Here is a 17,971-nt window from a genome sequence, read left to right on the forward strand (position 1 = left end):
CCACGCCAAACTTTTCGTCTGGCCATGCAGGAGGATTGGGAAATTGGTGCTGCTGGTATAGGTGGAAGTGGATCCGGATGTGGCCGGGGGTCACTTCGGCTTTTTTAAACCAATCAAGCACTGTAAAAAAATATATATTGTTTTTATTAAAAGTAAAGAGTGAAAAAAGGGAAAAACGCCGACAGCGGAAGTTTCAATTTCCTTGCAGTTATAAATATAAATGCGAATGTCAATTTAATTGTTGTCTGAATTATTATGCAACTCTTTGGGAAATTGGACATTAAAGATAATGCAAGCGGTAGTTTAATCAAATTTTTCTTATATTTAAAAATCTAAAAAAATAGATGGAAGATAATGAAACAAAGCATTTGATAACGATCTATGTTCAACTTCATAAAAAGCCATTATAAGATCTTGTTGCTACGATAAATTCTGCATTTAATCTCACGGGCATTGAAACAATAAATAATTGTTTATTATTCAATAATTTAAAAATAATAAGTGCCACACAATTATCCCTTACAAATAACGATAAAATGGTCTCATGTCTGCTGCTATATATTAAGGCTTTGTTTTATTTTTGCAAAAAATTAACCAAACGTGACAAATTTCATTGTCGTTGATTTACAGAGTCTGCAATATGAAATATCTCTTAATATGTTCGTGAGTTAAATTCATAATTTTAAAGTATTTAAGAACGTGAATTTAAGTGGCATTTTTTCCCCATGTTCTTTGCATATTTGCTGTTTGTTTTTTCCGCTCTTGAGTTCCGTTTTTAAGAGCTCATCTGCAGCTTTTCCTCTGACCTCGCCTTAGGCAGCAGTGCGGCAGCAGCAAGTTAATTTCCACTCGCGATTGGCCCGTGGACACTGGCCATAAAGACAGAAACGGAAAATAAATAAATTAAAAAATGTAAATTAATTTTTAATATGCCCGAGTCCAGCGTGGAGTCCCGTAATTCATCATCTTCAAAGCTGCAATTAGCCTTTAATTTACGATGTGCCACGTACCCAAATATGTTCCGAATGTATTTCGGCTAGCTAAGGAAATGTTCATAAATTAAAGGGTCCCTTTTTGGTCGCTTTTATCTTAATGCCCCGCCTTGTTGCACAATCATTTAAATGCGTAAATTCTCATAAGGTATTTTGTGTAGCCATTTTATGGCATACTTAGGACAGGCCCAGAGAATCCTCTTCTCTGGATACTGCTGAGGGTGGACCCATTATTCAAGGTAATTTAATTTGAAGAGAATTTGCGGACTTGGCAGTCCAAAATCGAAGGCTTCTCGACTGTCAGCCGAAGATGGCTAGAAGGTGGTGGGTGGCAAACGGAAAAACCGCAAACGGAATGGCCATAACCGAGGCAAATCCAAACAAATAAACGCTTGACCCACTCTGTGCCAACAATGAGCAATGTGCCAAATGAACGGCCAAAGTTCAGTCGGCAACTGGCGAAAACATTTTAAATGCAAATGAAGTGCCGCACTTAGGAAGCCGTCAGCTGAACCAAAAAAAAGAAGAAAATATAGAAAAAAGAGTGGTGAGTTCTGGAGATGCGGGAGAGTGGGATGTTGAGAATGGCTGATAAATTAGAGAACCCATGGCACCATGGCTCGATTTTAATAAACTTCAAACTGAAAAGCAGCAACAGCAGCAGGAGCCGTGGCTCAAAGTATGTCAAAAACTGCCTAAAAGCAAAAACAGCCCCTCAATCAACCCTCGAGCATCTCCCCTTGAAATTGCAAAGTTTTGGCAACGGGATTCAAAACGTATTTTTATGATAAAAAATTTTAAAAACAATTTTTTTTTGTTTCCCTGAGCTTTGCCTTTTTTTTCTCGAAACTGAAAATAAAGTGTCCAGGCAAAGCGCTTATGGCTTTTGACTGGCCCCAAACAATCTAGCAAATTGAAATACTCGTAAATATTAATCAGTGGCCAACGGACAGATCTCTTCTAGCTTGGGATGGGTCAAGTTGTCAAAACTTTCGCATACATTGAGCAGAGCTTAGATTGTGATAGACTCTGGGGTTGCTCATTTCGTGGAATTCGCGTGATTTATTTGTTGCATAACTTGAGTTTGGCCTGGCCTCAAGTAGGTGGGGAGGAACTGGCCGGGCGAAAAACTTGCAAAATAAATTGAAAGCAACAAAAGTTTGTCAGTCGCACCGACTGGAGCGTAAAAGTTTTGCCCTGCAAGTAATGTACTGTGGAGGCGCTTGTAAAAAATTACTTGCATACTTTTTGGCGCGCTTATAATTGTTTTCCATTCCCGGGTCCCCTCTAGCTTGCTCGATTCAACATTCTCCATTCAGCAGTCCATACAGCTCTACAGCTCTACAGCTCTACAGCAGCACTTTCCATATAACTCATTAGGCAAAAGTTTAATGCGAATCCCCACCAACCAACTAACCAAGCGAAGCAAACGCTCCCAGCTGCGGGAGTTTATGTTGAGATTTACTTTAACTACTCTTGCGCCTGCAACTATGCAATAAATTCTGCGAAATTTGTGTCCTCCTCTCCGTTCCTCTAAAGCCATAAAGCCATATATCCCTGACCCACATAGGGATGATGCCGAGCACAAAGTTATATAATAAGCAGCATTAGCTACACATGTTCGTGGTAAATCGCTCCGGGGAGGCTGACGGAAGAGGGGGAAAGGCTAGCTGCCGGACATTATTCAGTGGAGTCCACCGACTCTGCTGCTTAAGTGCAAGTGCTGCAAAGTCAGATACTTCCCGCTCGATGGTACACACCCTCCCTCTTTACCGCCCAGCTGGACTGTCGAAACTTTTCCAATCTAAGCTAAATAAAAGGAAAAGTCTCTCGTGTCTATCATGTCAGTAGGTATTTTATTATTTTTAACCTCGACGCGGCCTTACCAAACCACTACCCACCGACCACCGCCCAACGCCCACCGCACAGCTGTCGCTCCAGCGTTAACCCACCCACAGAAAATGCTGGGAGTGCTCGTGTTGTCTTCTGCAACTAATTTGTCAATGTCAAGTGTTATTTCTTATATTTCGCTCGGTGTTTTTTTTTCTGTAGCTTGAATTTCGGTGTTGTTGTTGTTACTCTTGGCTGTGGAGCTTGCAAAAGTTTTGCTCACGCACACCCACAACGAGATACATCACTCCAGGTTATTCGGCAATTCACACACTCACACACATACAGAGCATTCCCCGTTTTTGGAAACCGCGTCACTGTTGCACGTAATCTAGTATATCAATGTGCTGTGTGCTTTTAGGCGCTCGTGCATAGGGAGCTCTCGGAGGCGCTAGACAAATATGGGTTTCCTTGAAAAAAACTTAAACCTTAAGCTAAAGGTTTTTTCCTTGAAAAAATTTCATTTTTAAAGGATTCTTTACAATATTTGTATAAGTATTTGCCTTCTAATTATTTTTAGTTTAAGGAATAAGGTTTTTTTTATTTAATATACTTTTTTTCAGAATTTTTAAGTAAGCACTTTCATAGCTCCATTTTCCATAGCTCCATCATTCTCTACAACTTGTTTATTTTTTTGCCACCAACTGAAGTTTCAATTAGGCGAAGGTCCCTTTAAAAATCGCTTTGGAATGATGGGGCAGGCAAAAGACGCTGCAAAAGTTTTTTGGCAGCTTATAAAAATCGTTGAACCAAGAGGACCCGAACAGCACCAGCTCGCAATAGTTTTTTGGGGACCTGCCAAGTTCAGTTAACAATCAGCGTCAGTCGGCAGCCAGGTGACAGTTTTAAGAAGCCCCCTTCGTGCGGCGGTGCCTGCCTAATTGCTGTCTTGCTCCGAAAATTCGCTAAGTAGATTTTCTTGTATGGCATTTTAGTGGGGTGTGGGAGTGTGGGAGTGGGAGTGGGACTGGTAGAAGGTGCAGATCGCGAAACAGTACAGTTGACACTTGCTGTCAAAGTTCATTGCAACAGCAGTCGGTCAGGGGTCGTCAGATGTCCTTGCTGTCATTGTTATTTTGTTCTTGTTGCGTGCCCATGGCGCATTTTTCGCCTGCTTCACTTTTTTATTCACCCCCTTCCCGTCCTTTTGTTTGGCCCCGCTTGATGCTAATTAATTGGACGGGGTTGAAGTGGGCTCTCCCCCGCGCTTGCTTGCCAAATTAATGGGCAAAATGCTCAAATTCTCGAGAGGAGCTCAAGCAAAATACTTTTTAGCGGATTTCAATGGAAAATGCCATAATTGTATGGCACTCGAGTGACATTCGCATTACAATTGAATGGCAAGTGGGCGGCTGTGGCAGGAGGGCGTGGCATGACGTGGCATGTGAGCGAAGGCATATGTGAACGAAGGCGCCCCAGCATAATCACATGGCCCAGTGAATTTATTGAATGCCTGGCAAGGACATAATATAATTCAAGTACGAGTATGTAGAATTTTTGTCATGCCAGGACAACGCAAATCCCAAGGAAATACAAGGACGACAATAAGGAGGAGGAGCTGAACGGGTGGGCAGGCGCAACTCAATGTCTATTAGGCATAGCGCAACAATTGCTTTTTACGCTCATCAACAGCGGCACCCAAAATAATGCCTCTCAGCCTCATCATGTTTCCGAATCAGATTTTCCCCGGTATGAGATGGTTGGCCTTTATGATGATGGCGATGACGATGATGCGGATGTTGATGCTGATGCTGAGCAGCTGCCGGCTGTTTTTTTACAACAGGGCGGAGGAACCCAACCCAATTTGAGAGGCACATATGCTCCCCAGAAAGGTAGTAAAAAATGCTGCGACAAAAATTGCCTTACAAAGTTTATAAAAATTAAGCGTCAAATATATATTTACCAAATTACTGTCAAAAGCACAGCACGTAGTCAGAGGTATACTCGTACAGTGAGAAAAATCCTTAAGTTTATAGTAAAGAACAAATGTATAAGTTTACCTTAAAGGATGTGATCATATTGTAGGAAGTAAAAGATAATCCCGTATTCAGGAAAACCCCTTAATTTTGCTAGATAAGAAAAATTAAGAATTACAACTTAAACTTAAAGTAGTTACAACTTAACAAAGTTTGAAAGTAATTTTGTAAGAGAAACTTGAATTGTAGTTAGCTTTTTTCTTTGTGCAGCAGCCTGGGGCAGGATACCTGCCAGTATCCCCCTCCACCACCCACAACTTGTCCCGAATTCTTACCGACCCGACCTGACCTGACTACTGCCATCACTTGCGCTAAATTAGATTTGGCCCGTTTCAGACTCGTTCGGCGTTGTCGCTTCATTTTGTCAATTGTTTGGACTTGTTAGACTCCGTCGGACGGACGAGGAAATGGCCAGGAGCCAGGAGGAGTAAGGAGTGAGGAGCACGAAGCTGGGGAATACGGGAGAACACAATGACTGGCGCTCGGCAAAGGCTCATTGTGAAAGCGTGCGTCCAGGGCGGGCATTGTGTTTCAGGGACAGCTCACCCTCAATGCCATGAGCTAAGTAGATTAGGGCCAATTACAGCGGCATCAGCATCACCGTCACCATCAGCGGTCGAGCCATTGCCCCCATTGTTCCTCGGCTTTGCTTGAGGTCCTCTGCTCCTGCTCCTTGGATCTGCTCCTGCTCTTTGTATTTGGTTGTTCGAAAGGCACCAGCTTCTTGCTAACCGCCTAATGTGCCAAAAAGCCAAATGAGTTTGCCTGCACAAACACAGGCCGGCAATGCAAATTGTGCAAACTACGTTGCCTATGCCGTTGCCGATGAAATGCAATCGTCGACCACGGAGCACGTGCAATGAGTGTGGCTTTTCCGTCATGCGAAAGCCAAGGCAAATACACAAATACTCTCGCAAGGGAAATGCCATGGCATGAATACGAAATATTAAAGTTGCCCCCTTAACTACAAGGTTCAAGGGAAACTCATACTCGTACATACTCTTCTAAATTGATTTTCTTTTTTTGTCGGGAGCTAAATTAAACTGAGGATGCAATGTGAGTTGCAACGACTCTCAAGAATTTTTCATAAAAATCAAAGTTTTATTTTATTTTTATTGAATTTACTTTTTCTTACACCTGCAACTGCTTTTGAAATATCTTTAATTTGTTTTATTTTTGTTTCCCTAAAGAAGTCAGCATATTTTTCATTTTATTTGGAAAATATTTTATTGAGTAGAAATCGATAGCATTTATGAAAACTCTCCTAAAAACTATTAATTTGTTAGTTTCCAATCTATGCAATTAAAAAAGGAAAACTTATCTTGTCCCCAGGAAAATGGTTTTGCTAATTGAGGCAATGCTTTGGATTTTATCAATTAGCATTGAGTAATGGGTGGCCTGTATTTCCTATATTCCTTAAAGAGAAAGGAAGTAAAGAATTGCTTTAGTTACCCAATTTTAACACTTTACAAGTCACATAAATAGAAGATCCAAGCGGAACATATGGCTTGAATGATTTTAATGAAACTCGAAAGAGTATTCAATGATCCGTATTGACATTTCATTTTCGGCGTTTGTATGCGCATACAAACTATGTCATGAAAAACGGCAATAACAACAAGAGCACGGAAAACGTAATTATTCATAATTCAATTTTGCATCGCTAGGTGGCGCTTGGCAACAATTTCCCGGCAACCGCCAACGACACAATCTCTCTCTCTCTCTTCGTGTGTGGGCTTGTTCGGGGGTGGTGGGTAAGTGGAAAAGCGGGAAAGTGGGTGCCGCATCCATACTTGTGTGTAGTTAATGTGCATTTGGAATGCATACGGGGTTATGCAATATTAAGCATACGCATTCGACGTGTTTGCTCGGGAACAGGCTGATTGTTTGGTTTTCCCAGCCAGCCAACCAGCCAGCCGGCCAGGTGGGCGTAGACGTGGACAGGATGGACAGTCAAACAGTAGGACAAATAGAGAGCCGAGCGAGCAGCAGGTTAAACAAATGTCAAAGCAAACCGAAATTCACATCTCGTCCTCGACATTATATTGCCGTGTGTTTATTTAGTCGAGAATGCAGTCGAATGGCATCCAGGCGATGTCCATACCGATGAGGATGCAATGCGTCGTGTGCACTTGCCGGGCATTATGTATGATATTGGTGTTGGGTCTGATGCGGCTCAACTAATTGTGTTTCGTGCCGGCAAACAAATCTCTAAGCCCGGCACGTTGCTCGACGGCAATAAATTGCCATCAATTTATGCATTTATTTCGTTGGTTTCCGCCTCAAAAGCAGCTGTGGACTTGTGGACACAATGCAATTATGCCACCAAGGAAGATATACGCAACCACGCACAAATTTCTAGCATACATATTTCAACATCATAATTAAAATGGGACTTGACTTGGCAGGAGTGGCGGTTGCTCTACTTTGCATCCCAAATCCGGATTCCTGGCATTCAGGCATTCACCATTTTGCGCGACATATCCGCTTGCCGGGCATTTAGGTTTCATTCAGCCACTGCAGCTGGAAAGGAATGGTATGGCATGGAAACTGCATCTCACCTTCCGGCTCTCTGCAAACGGATATCCGTCGAACGCTGAACGCGACTCACGTTCCAGTTGCATTTTTACTCCAACTCGAGCTTCGGGGCGATGAAAAAGAAACGGCTGGAGGCTAAAGAAAAAGAAAACCCAAAAGGGAGGGAGGCTTTTCTTTGTTAGCTCAGACATTGTAAAACAGAAGGAGCGACAACAAGGACCCTGGCGAAATGGAAATGGCCATTAAAAGGAAACACTTTGCGCACTTTAATTTTTATTTAGCGCCTTGGAAAAATGTCAGAAAGAGTGAACAGGATACCAGTTGAGCTTTTTCTGGGTAGCTGTTGCGTTGGGAAAAAGGGGGAAATTCGACATTAAACAATTACACAAGTTTCCTTCATAATAAACTGTTTTCCATGGGAAATTCTATTTCCGTAAACAGTCGAATACTTAGCAAATATTAACTGCGGCCAACTGCATATCCTGCTCTCCCAGGACTCGCATGTCTAACGGCTATCCTTCCATCGCGTTGGCTTAATTTAAATAAATGTCACACCATGTGGCCAGGGCCCAACCTCTTGACCACCCACTGCGACACCCAGTTAAAGGTCGCCCGCTGGGTGAATCGCGACATTTTTGTGTTCTGACGTTGTTCAGGCAAGGCAATTTGTTGCTATTATTTTGGTAACACTTTAATTTCAGCTTCCCCCAACCCAGTCACATTGCCGTCCTGCGATCCTGCCACACGACAACACGCAGCACACAACACAGCGTGAACTAGTTAGGTGGCAATAAGGATATGGCGTTATCCTTTTACCAGCTATTTAGCATTTAAATGCTTAGAGCTCTGGCCCCATTTCATCCTATTTGCAGTGTCAACGGAACGGGTATAATAGCTTTGCGGAAGCTTTAGTAGCATTTGGTTTAATTTCGGGATTTATATTCTAGTCAAGTTAAGGTTAAGGTTTGTTTCTTTCAAAAAAGATTGGTTTTCACTTTCATAAATCCTTAAAAAGTTCAAAACCAGTTTGAAAACCTTTATTAAAGGGCATTGATAGGTTTCCTTGCTTTGAGTTGAAACAAAAGTCAATATTTCCGATGCTGACTGCGTGATGTCAATTTTTGACAGTATTATCTATAGCTTATCACGATTTTGGTCACAGTTTTGTAAAGATCTTGGCTTTTATTGCTAATGTAAATAGTGTTGAGAAATCCCGTTCTGAGTGGTGAAAATTTTTCCTAAACTTTATTAAGCATACGCCCGAGTTACCAATGGATAGATGTTTCACCCTCTTTTTACTCTGCTTACATATCAATTTCACGCACTTCATCAAGTTGCCGCTAAAGTTGGAGCTGGTCGAGAGTTTATTTTACACATGAGCTGCTCTGAATTGAGTTACATAAGTTGAGAGCGAGTTCTCGGAGCTAAGTCAACTCTGGGGTTGTACAATTTTTACGCCATTTATTTAAATTTCTTAGGAGACTGCGTGTATGTGTGTGTTAAGTTGTACACACTTCTGCGCTAAGTAGATGTAAGCTGGTTTACCTCCCACCACCTCCCCAAAATAAACCAGAGGTATTAAGACTACTTCTTTTGTGATACTCAAAGGGGTTGCTCCACCCTATAATATTTTGGTGGGGAACTAGAAGCTGATGCCACTGGCAGGCATTCGCAATTCACTCACCACACGGCACTACTAAGCCCCTAACCAAAGACATCGCCGCCTCAAATGTAATAAGCAATGAACGTTACCAGAATGAGGGGGTAAAGAGAGTAAGGCGCGGGGGCAGATGTGGTTTGTCGAGGCGCGAAACAGAAATGGCGCAACTTTATTTAATATCCGTAAGCAATGTCAGCCAAACAAAGATAGCAGGCAATGTGGTGGGCGCACAAACTCGGGCGTATGCGTAATATTTGGTCGCTCAGGCAGCATAGCAAAATGTTTGCATTCGCCAAATTGCCTTGCGTGTCAACACTAAATAGCAGACAAGTCTAAATACTTGTACCCGAGTCTCAAACTTGCTCCCCTTTTGCTCAAAACTTTTGAATGTCGCGCAGTTGTTTTGCGGTTCGTTCTTTCAAAAATATTTTCGAGCTAAATTTACGCGTTCTTGGCACACACTTCGAACATCCTTTTCAACTGTTTGGCTATGCACACATACATAAGCACTTGTGCGGGAAACCAGGCATACAGTGAAAAGAAAAAGAGAAACTTATTTAATTATGAATTTATTTATTATTATAAAAACATTTAATAGGTTACTAAAATGGTTTTTTAAATGATTAAATATCATATTATTCATATTATTAACTTTCTAAATAGTTTCCCCGATTTCTTGAGAAAATCCTTAGGCCTTGTAACTTCTCTCACTGCACACGCATTTGTTAGCCAATATTTGTTGTTGTTGATTTTAGCCGAAAAGCAAAGGAAAAGCAGCTTAACTTATGTCAACCCGATAACATCGTGGGACCATAAATGTCTCCCCAGACAACAACACCCTCCGCCCCTCCTCTGCACTCGCCCAAATAACAACATCGAGACAGAAGAAATCGCTGGGACGTTGCGAAATCAGTGGAAAGCTTTTCAGAAAGTTTTTGTCAAACATTTGTGTGGCACTTGTAAATTTGTTGTGATTTCTTGATAGCTCCTTGTGTGTGTGAGAGCGTGTGCGTATGTATATATCTCACACACAGACACCCCCATCCAACCAATATCACCCCGCCCCCAAATGTAGGCTGTGAATTTTATGAATTTTCATGTGCTTTCAAGCGTGGCTGAGGAGAAAGCCGAGAAAATGCCAACATGTGAAAGAATTCGCTCACTACCCCCAACTGCCTGCCCCACAACACACAACCCCATTTTCTGTAATGTGTGTGAGTGTGAGTGGGTGTGTATGGGAAAAGTTTTTCTTTTTCAGGCTTGAGTAACTTCATTAGAAAGAATTTAAAGCAGCCTCTGGCGTTGATTTATGGCAGATATATATCCGCAGGCGGAAATGATTATGATAGAGCAGCCAGAAAGGAAATGAGAAATGAGAAACGAGAGCGGAGAAAAGCCAATAACAGCTTCTCCGGCTGGCAAATTATGAGCTGCCCTTGATTGAGTGCAGTGAAATGCACGCGCAGAAGGCAAATTCTTATCGCATCCCAAACAGTTGGAGTACAAAATCAATTTTCCGAATGGAACCCAACAGCAATGACATCTTTTCACCCTCTTTTCCTGATTTTTTTTTCCCTTTGCAGTTAGCTAACTTTACACAGCTTGCGGTCAGCTTGACATTTTCTTTTTTTCTTTTTTTTTTTCTTTTTGCTTGCAATCTGCGGAAGAGAAAGAAATTCCTGTGCAGCTTTTGGCACTCTATAAAAGCAGCCATGGCGGAAAAAGCTAGAAAAATGAAAAGAGTAGGGGAGTTTCCACGTCCTTGGGCTGCAAAGCCACGCCCCTTCGTTGCTGGCACTTCATCATCATTTCGGACACCCACCCGCCCCGCCATCAAAATGAAATGTCAAACTAAATGGCAACAATTTTGATTGAATTTTTTACAAAGTGCCCCGGCCAGTGCTCGCAATTTTGGGTGACCAAAAATGAGCTGGCAAATAGCAACACGTTCCGCCAAGGAAATCCATCTGAGGTTTTTCCACTCGATTTTTAGAACTTGAGGCTTTAAAATGCCGAGGAACGTGATGTGGATGTGGAGGCTTGCAAAATGCCAACAATAAAGTGCAATTCATTCTCTAAACAGGCTGCATGTCCTCCCATGCAAGTGGCACATGGAATGACGGAATCACAGTCCTGCGGGGGTGGCTCTGCTACATATATACTTTTATATATAAAGTCGTATGTGGCACGGCATTTTATGACAATGCCAATCTAAGCGAAAGCGAGGAAGACGTTGACATATTTTTCTTGACAACGTGCAGTGCATTTCTTTCCAGGCCGCTGACAAAATGTGCCCGTTACCGCAATGCAATGATCCAGAGGCGGCGCTCTATGCTATCACAAAAAAGGGGGTCTGCGAGAGAGAGAGAGAGGGGGAACTCAAATCTATTGTTATCTAACCCAAAAGGATTTAGAAATCCCATATTCATTACCAATCATCAACCTGTATTGAAGCTGGTTGTCAAAATATTGATGCCATTTAGGAGGCAGGAGAACGTACCCCTGCCTTCTTGTGTCACAGGACTTAGGGAAGCGGCAGGACCTCCCCGTATCCTGGCTGACTTCGGAGCTGACTGGGGGCTTAGGCTGCCGACTGCACGAGACACAAATACTACATTAACCCAAATGCAAAGCCGTGCCAAGAGCCTGGCAAGTAAATGCCCACGGGACGTGTGCATGTGTGAACAGTGGTATAGTGTATCTGGTGCATCTGGTGTATATATATGGTCTATATCTGGCATAAGTGTGTGTGTGTGTCGCCCGCATCTGACGAGTGGAATTGATGGGAATGCAATGCAGAAGGCTGCCAGTTGCCAGATGCCAGTTGCCGGTTGCCAGTTTTCAGTGGCAAGTTGCCGTCTCGTGGCGCTTAAAGCGAGCACTTATGCATATACTGGCTGCCACGAATCCGTCGGAAGTTGTGATCACATTAGCTGAACCTATTCGCTAGTTGACCTCAATTGGCATTGGCAAAAGCATTAAAGGCTTTATCCATGCGCTGTCAGGATAAAGTTAATCAGGATAATTTGAAAAACAGCATTAGGCAATGGCTGTGCCTGAAATTGGATATATTAAAAATGTAACGAGGAATGAAGAGATTTGAATACAAACTGAACTCCACTTCTAAATTAATTTATATAGAACTATGGTAAATTCTGTCTTAAAGCTCTGAAAGCCTTTAAGTTGCGATACTTACTGTAATTGCTACTTGACTCGTGGCAAAAACCCCCTAATGCTGTGCAAACAATGGGACGGGTTTAAGCACCGCATAGTTAGCATTAATGGTAATGCCTTGAACTTGAACCCAATTGTTGAAGGGGCCCCTCAACGTTTTGGCTATTTCATTTGCATTGAGTTTTAAATAATTTGAAGCTGGCGAAACGAGGACAGCAGTTGGGACACAAGGACAAGTGCCAATGGGATGTGTCACCGAAATATGAAATGGCCAACGAAGGCAGAAAAGGCGGTCGAAAGAAAGGCAAAGAAAGGATAGGGGGAAAAAGGTCAAAAACACTTGGCAGTACATTATCTGGGCCAGTTGACGTAGTCCGTACTGCCGTACTGCCATACTGCCGTACTCCGTACGCCGTACTGCCACCAAGGCAACTGACAACTGACGACGGACACACTGATGACAGACGCTCCGGTCGGGCTGACATTTTCGTTATTATTCTTATTGCCATCGGAGCTAGAGCTACGGCATCAGCATCATCTATTGCTGATGCGGCTCCCACTCGGGCAGCCTGTTATTGTTGGCTCAATTTCCTAGCCATTTCCGGCTGGTCTTCATCTTCTTGGCCTTCTTCTTCTCCATCTTCTGGCCCAGCGAAATTACGTAAAACATACAAAAACAGAAGTTTCAACAAAAGGCATTTTGGGTGGTTTTCGGGGGGAATGAGGCAAAAAACACACAGACCGTGCGGGTCATTCCACTTGATTTCCGAAAAGGATACTGGCCACACAAGGCAAAAATACAAAAAAAAGAAGAAGGAAAAACAAAAACAAAAAATGGAACTGCCCAAGATCGAATAATGGAATGAGGCAAACGTTCAACCGCAAGTACAAAAGAAATGAACTGCTCGGTAACCAACCAAACCAAACCAAACCAACTCACCAACCCACCCACCAAGTCATTCCGTACTTTTCCCCCCCATTTCCATCGCCTTCAGTCATCGGCGTTCTTGCTGCTCACTCAATGGTCCATAAATCGGTTGTCAACTATTCAAATGCAGACAATTGATTACAGCGATAAAGCTGAAGAGCCTTTTGTGAGCGATTCATCCGGCCCTGCTCTGCTCCTCCATTGCTCCTCCGCTTTCCTCCTTGGGCTCTAATGAAAGCAGCTGTGCCATTCACAAGGATATATAGGCGGGGAATCGGGGAATTGAGGCAGAACTGAGATATCTAGGTGGTACATATTTTCTTTTTTCCTTTTTCTGCCCCTTTGATGAGCCGAAGCCGTAATGAGATGAGCCTGGAAGTGGAGTTGGCTTTGGGACCGAAAATGAGGAGGCGCAGAAAGTCAATAGACGGTAAAACCATTTAAGCCAGCCACAGAATTAGGTTACCCATTACTACAGTCAATACTAGGAACTGCAAACTGCAGAATCAACACGCTTACCAAAAGGGTGTCTGTCTATATTGAAGCCATATCTTCAATGGGATGTGGCTTGTGCCTCGATGAGATCAGGGCGCTTAGCTCCTCGTCCTCCTCGAAAGGTGCTTCAAGAAAGGCAAAATATTTATTCACAGTTCGATAAATAAAACTCCATGTGCCATGTGCCGTGTGGCAAATGCAAAGGCAAGCAGCCAAGTCATGGATCTAATGGCCTGCTATCCATCCATCCAGCCAACCACCACCCGGCTATCCATCCCATTCATCCATCCATCTGTTGGGTGAACCATCCAACAAGCGGTAGTTTTAAATAAGAAATGAATACGACGCCTTTGTTCGGGCGCGGCGACTTGGACTTAACTTCAAGTTGCTTTCGGAATGGGATTGGGATTGGGATCGGGATTGGGATTGGGAACAGACTGCAGCTGAAGTTGCAGTTTGAATTTGAGTTTTAATATGGGTTATAGGTATATATATATATATACATACAGCAGTATTTGCTTAGCTTATGCCTCCTGCTCCGCCCTCCCGTAAGCCCCGGGCATTTAACACTTTGTATTTACTACCGCAGCTAAAGCAATTGAAATGCTCGTTGCCAAAGCAATGGAAATGGCAGAACGACTTAAGCACTTCTACCCTTGCAGCAAAAGCTGCACTCAGGAAAAAGTACTCCTTCTGAAGTGGATAAATATTACAACTCATTTTCTGTTTAACAATTCAAAAGCTTGCTCTTCCTAAATTGATATCCAATACAATTTTTCTTAACAAAGAGGAAATTAATATTTAAAATCAAAATACAAGCTTAATATTATATTCCAAACTTAGTTTCCAGTGTAGACTTATAGAAGGGAATGGTATCTTCTTCGGCTTACAACAATAATGTTGCAGCAACGTTGATTGGGCTGCATCAGAGCGTCGCAAGCGGCATTAGGAAGTGCAGCCACGTCTGGATCTGGATGTGGATAGATCCAGAACCGGGGCCAAAGAAATTGTTATGGCCCAGTACAAGTGAATGTCTGTCCGGCGTTTCTCTCTATTTATCTATCAGCCGTGTGTATGAGTATGTGGTTTATGGTTTTTTTTTTCTATCTTCAGCCCGTGCGTCTCCATTCCATGTTGTTGCTGTGGCTAGAAAACAATATCGAACTTAAGGGAGAGAATCAAACAAATAGCCGAACGTGATATCCACCCAAGAAACTGGGCGTTGGGCCAGGGCTAATTGGTAAAACTTCATCGAGCCATCGAACTGTCAATTGTCAAAAGGCAGCAGGTCGAATCAGGCCGCAAACTATGTTAGGAACTTGGCAAAAACATAATTCGCCCGGCACTTTTGGAGGGGAGACTGCCACTGCTCCAACTCGAACTGAACTTTGTGGGCGTTTGCAGTTTATATAGAGCCTAGGCCAATAATTTAAGAACTTCACGCTACACAAAGTTCAAGTGAAGTATGCCAGAGGTCTGGCTGCCTGCCTCGTCCTGAAAGATGGCAAACGGAAATTTACTGCAGGCACGAACAGCCAACGGAGCGGGTAGCTCCTAAAAAGGGGTTTATGGAATGGGAAATGGGTAAATATAGGGGCCCTCAAGCTGCAGAAAAGGGGGGGGCAGGAATATTCCGCGGAACGTAATATGCACATTTCCACACTTAATAACAAAATATGTTAAACAAAATCATTTGATGTTGGGTGTAATTTTTTCTCCAGCCTGATGGGGCCCGAGTGTGTTTGTGTTTGTTGCTAGAAGGCCAACAACACAAACACATGAACGCGAAACACATGTTTACATGCAAATTACATAAAGCAGCAGCAGAAGCAGCAGCAGTGGCAAACAAACGCAAATTATATGCTGCATACTTTTAGGCCTGCGACTCAGACTTCGTATATCGAGTTACCAAAGTAAATTGTATAGGGACTTTTCCCCTACATCCATTTCCGCAGAAAAACGGCGTCCAGACAATGTCGCGTCGCTTCCTGGGTCCTTTATGGCCGACCACTTCCCCCTCTTCAGGGCCTGCAAGTCGCCACTTTGCATACATTTAAAGTATTTTCGTTTAATATACCCTAGGAGAGGGTATGATTGTAGAACTTCTGAGGAATAGGTATTGAAATCGAAATGTATTGATCTATAAATGTTGTTATCAATATAAATATATTATTTTATTCCATTCTCTGCAGAAAAATAGCGATTTGAGCTCAGCCAATCATCTCCAAAAGTAATTTCCCTACTTTAAGACATATTCTCTTAAGGGTATTTAGTCTTTCGTTGTGAAAACTTTTCATGTTATTATTTCGTTTTACCGCCCTTGGTTGAAAGTCGTTGGCAACAACAAAAAAAAGAAGCCACGGCGGCGTAACATGTAAACAAACTCATTTAACTGATTTTCAGAAAGGAAAACGTGGCTCCTGGGCATGGTGGTTGGTAATGGGCGGTGAGATTGCCAGGGAGCATGCAGATTGAGAGTGGGTTTGGAACGACCGCATTATCATCATCATCTCGGCGCTGTTTTTTGTGCCCGCAACTCTTTTTCAGAAGCAGCAACAGCAGCAGCTGGCGCGGCCACAACCTGAGGCTAGATTTACATGTCACTCGACTTAAGTTGGTCCTGGTTCCAGGGCTCGGGAGCTTCTCCTGGTCTAAGAGACCTCACCTCATAGCCCCAGCAGTCGTGACCACGGTGACAAGTTAACTTTGCTCATTCTATCTGGGATCCAAGGATCCCGCAATCAGGATCCCCCTACTCCTGCCCCACCTTCATCTGGACATAATCTTTGCATAATTTCCAGCTCGGCTTCTCTTTCGTTTTGTCTGAGCCTTTTTTACTTAACTTTTTCCACCAACGTGCTACGAGCAACAAAAACGCCAAGTGTCAGCAGAAACAGGAAAATAAACTAAATACAATTTCATTCCATTTTGTTTTTGCTCTTTTGTGAGAGTGCTGGTGGCCAGAAAAAGCTGGACACGGCTGCGACCATTTGTTACTCGGGGAGGATCCGATTTATCCCCACACATAATTCCGTATGGAAATGCTTAAATTATGCAGATTTTATTGCCAGCCTTTTGGGGTACGAAAATGGCGGTCGTCGAATGAGATATACAGACCTGTTAGTTTCGGTTTACAAGATTTTAATAAATAACTGGCCAGCAAAGGCAATATGAGGACCGCTTCTCTCTTTTGAAATTGGACCAACAAAAGAGCAAAACTTCGCAGGTTGGGAGAGGGACTGACGGGGTGTACGCTTTCATGTGTACAAAATCAAAAGGATAATTGAGACATGTGAACAATATCCCTAAGTGCGAGACCCCAAAGCACCAACAACAGGCTAAACTCAATGAAAGGTCGCACATCAAAGGTGGCCCCCAGACATTTTGCCAGCTTACCCCAGATGAAAAGCAATTAACAAAAGTAAAAGCAAGACAGCCATGACTGGGAATGGTTGGGCAGGAGAAAAAAAAGAAAAACATAAAAGTCGGGAAAAAAGAAAAATATTAAATGCTTCAAAAAGGGGACTTTAGAGGGGGCACACACAAACGCACACACACGCAAACTTGGCCACCTCAAAAAAGTGCCTGGCACTCACAAAACTGCTTAAGAGGAGTGTGGCAAAGGGGAGCTAAATGCTAAAAGTGTGCACTTAAAACAAATTATTAAAAATTATAAAAATATAAGCCTAGAGGATTACCCAAAATAAGAAGTTTATCCGTTTTGTAGGCTTTGATGAATATATTCCCTAGCCTTGAGCTATGATATATTCATAATTTCTCTTTTCCTAACTTATATATATTTTTCTTCAGTGAAAAAAAAGTGGTAAGTGGGAAGGGGGTGTTCTCCGCACACATGCACGACAAAGCAGAATAATAAATTTCAATTCAGACGACGACATGACGTCTCTGCCTCACGTCGACGTGCATGTTGATAAGAAAGTGTACAACCCTTCCAGCTTCCACCCACCTTCTAGCCAGGTGCCACCCTCCAGCTCCCCTTATCTGCCCGCAGCTTGGGGGCAGTCGCTTTAGCCTTGGCTAAGCCTTTCGGCCAGGTCGGAATAACAGGGTAACCGGGGTAAAAACGCTGAATGCGAATGGGGAAAAAGTCGCGCATAAATGCCACGTGGATGAGCACACATACAGACATACATACTCTTACCGTGGAGTGCAGATGGGAAATGCGCAACGCAGCCCAAAGGTGTCAAGCGGAAAATAAAGCATAATAATGGCTGCAGCGTAGGGAACAAAGGATGAGGACAGGATTGGTGGGTCCACAAAACTCAGACACACGTCAGTCATTTAGGAAGCGAACTCG

At 43.0% G+C, this 17,971-nt stretch overlaps 1 protein-coding gene across 5 annotated transcripts in view; it reads left to right on the forward strand.

Annotated features, from left to right (window-relative positions):
- Positions 1 to 17,971, forward strand: part of LOC108109479 (kin of IRRE-like protein 1) — a 109,919-nt gene that overhangs the window by 16,701 nt on the left and 75,247 nt on the right. The window lies entirely within an intron of this gene.

Source organism: Drosophila eugracilis, unplaced genomic scaffold, assembly GCF_018153835.1.
Source record: "Drosophila eugracilis isolate 14026-0451.02 unplaced genomic scaffold, ASM1815383v1 contig_47, whole genome shotgun sequence".
Taxonomy (NCBI): Eukaryota; Metazoa; Arthropoda; class Insecta; order Diptera; family Drosophilidae; genus Drosophila; species Drosophila eugracilis.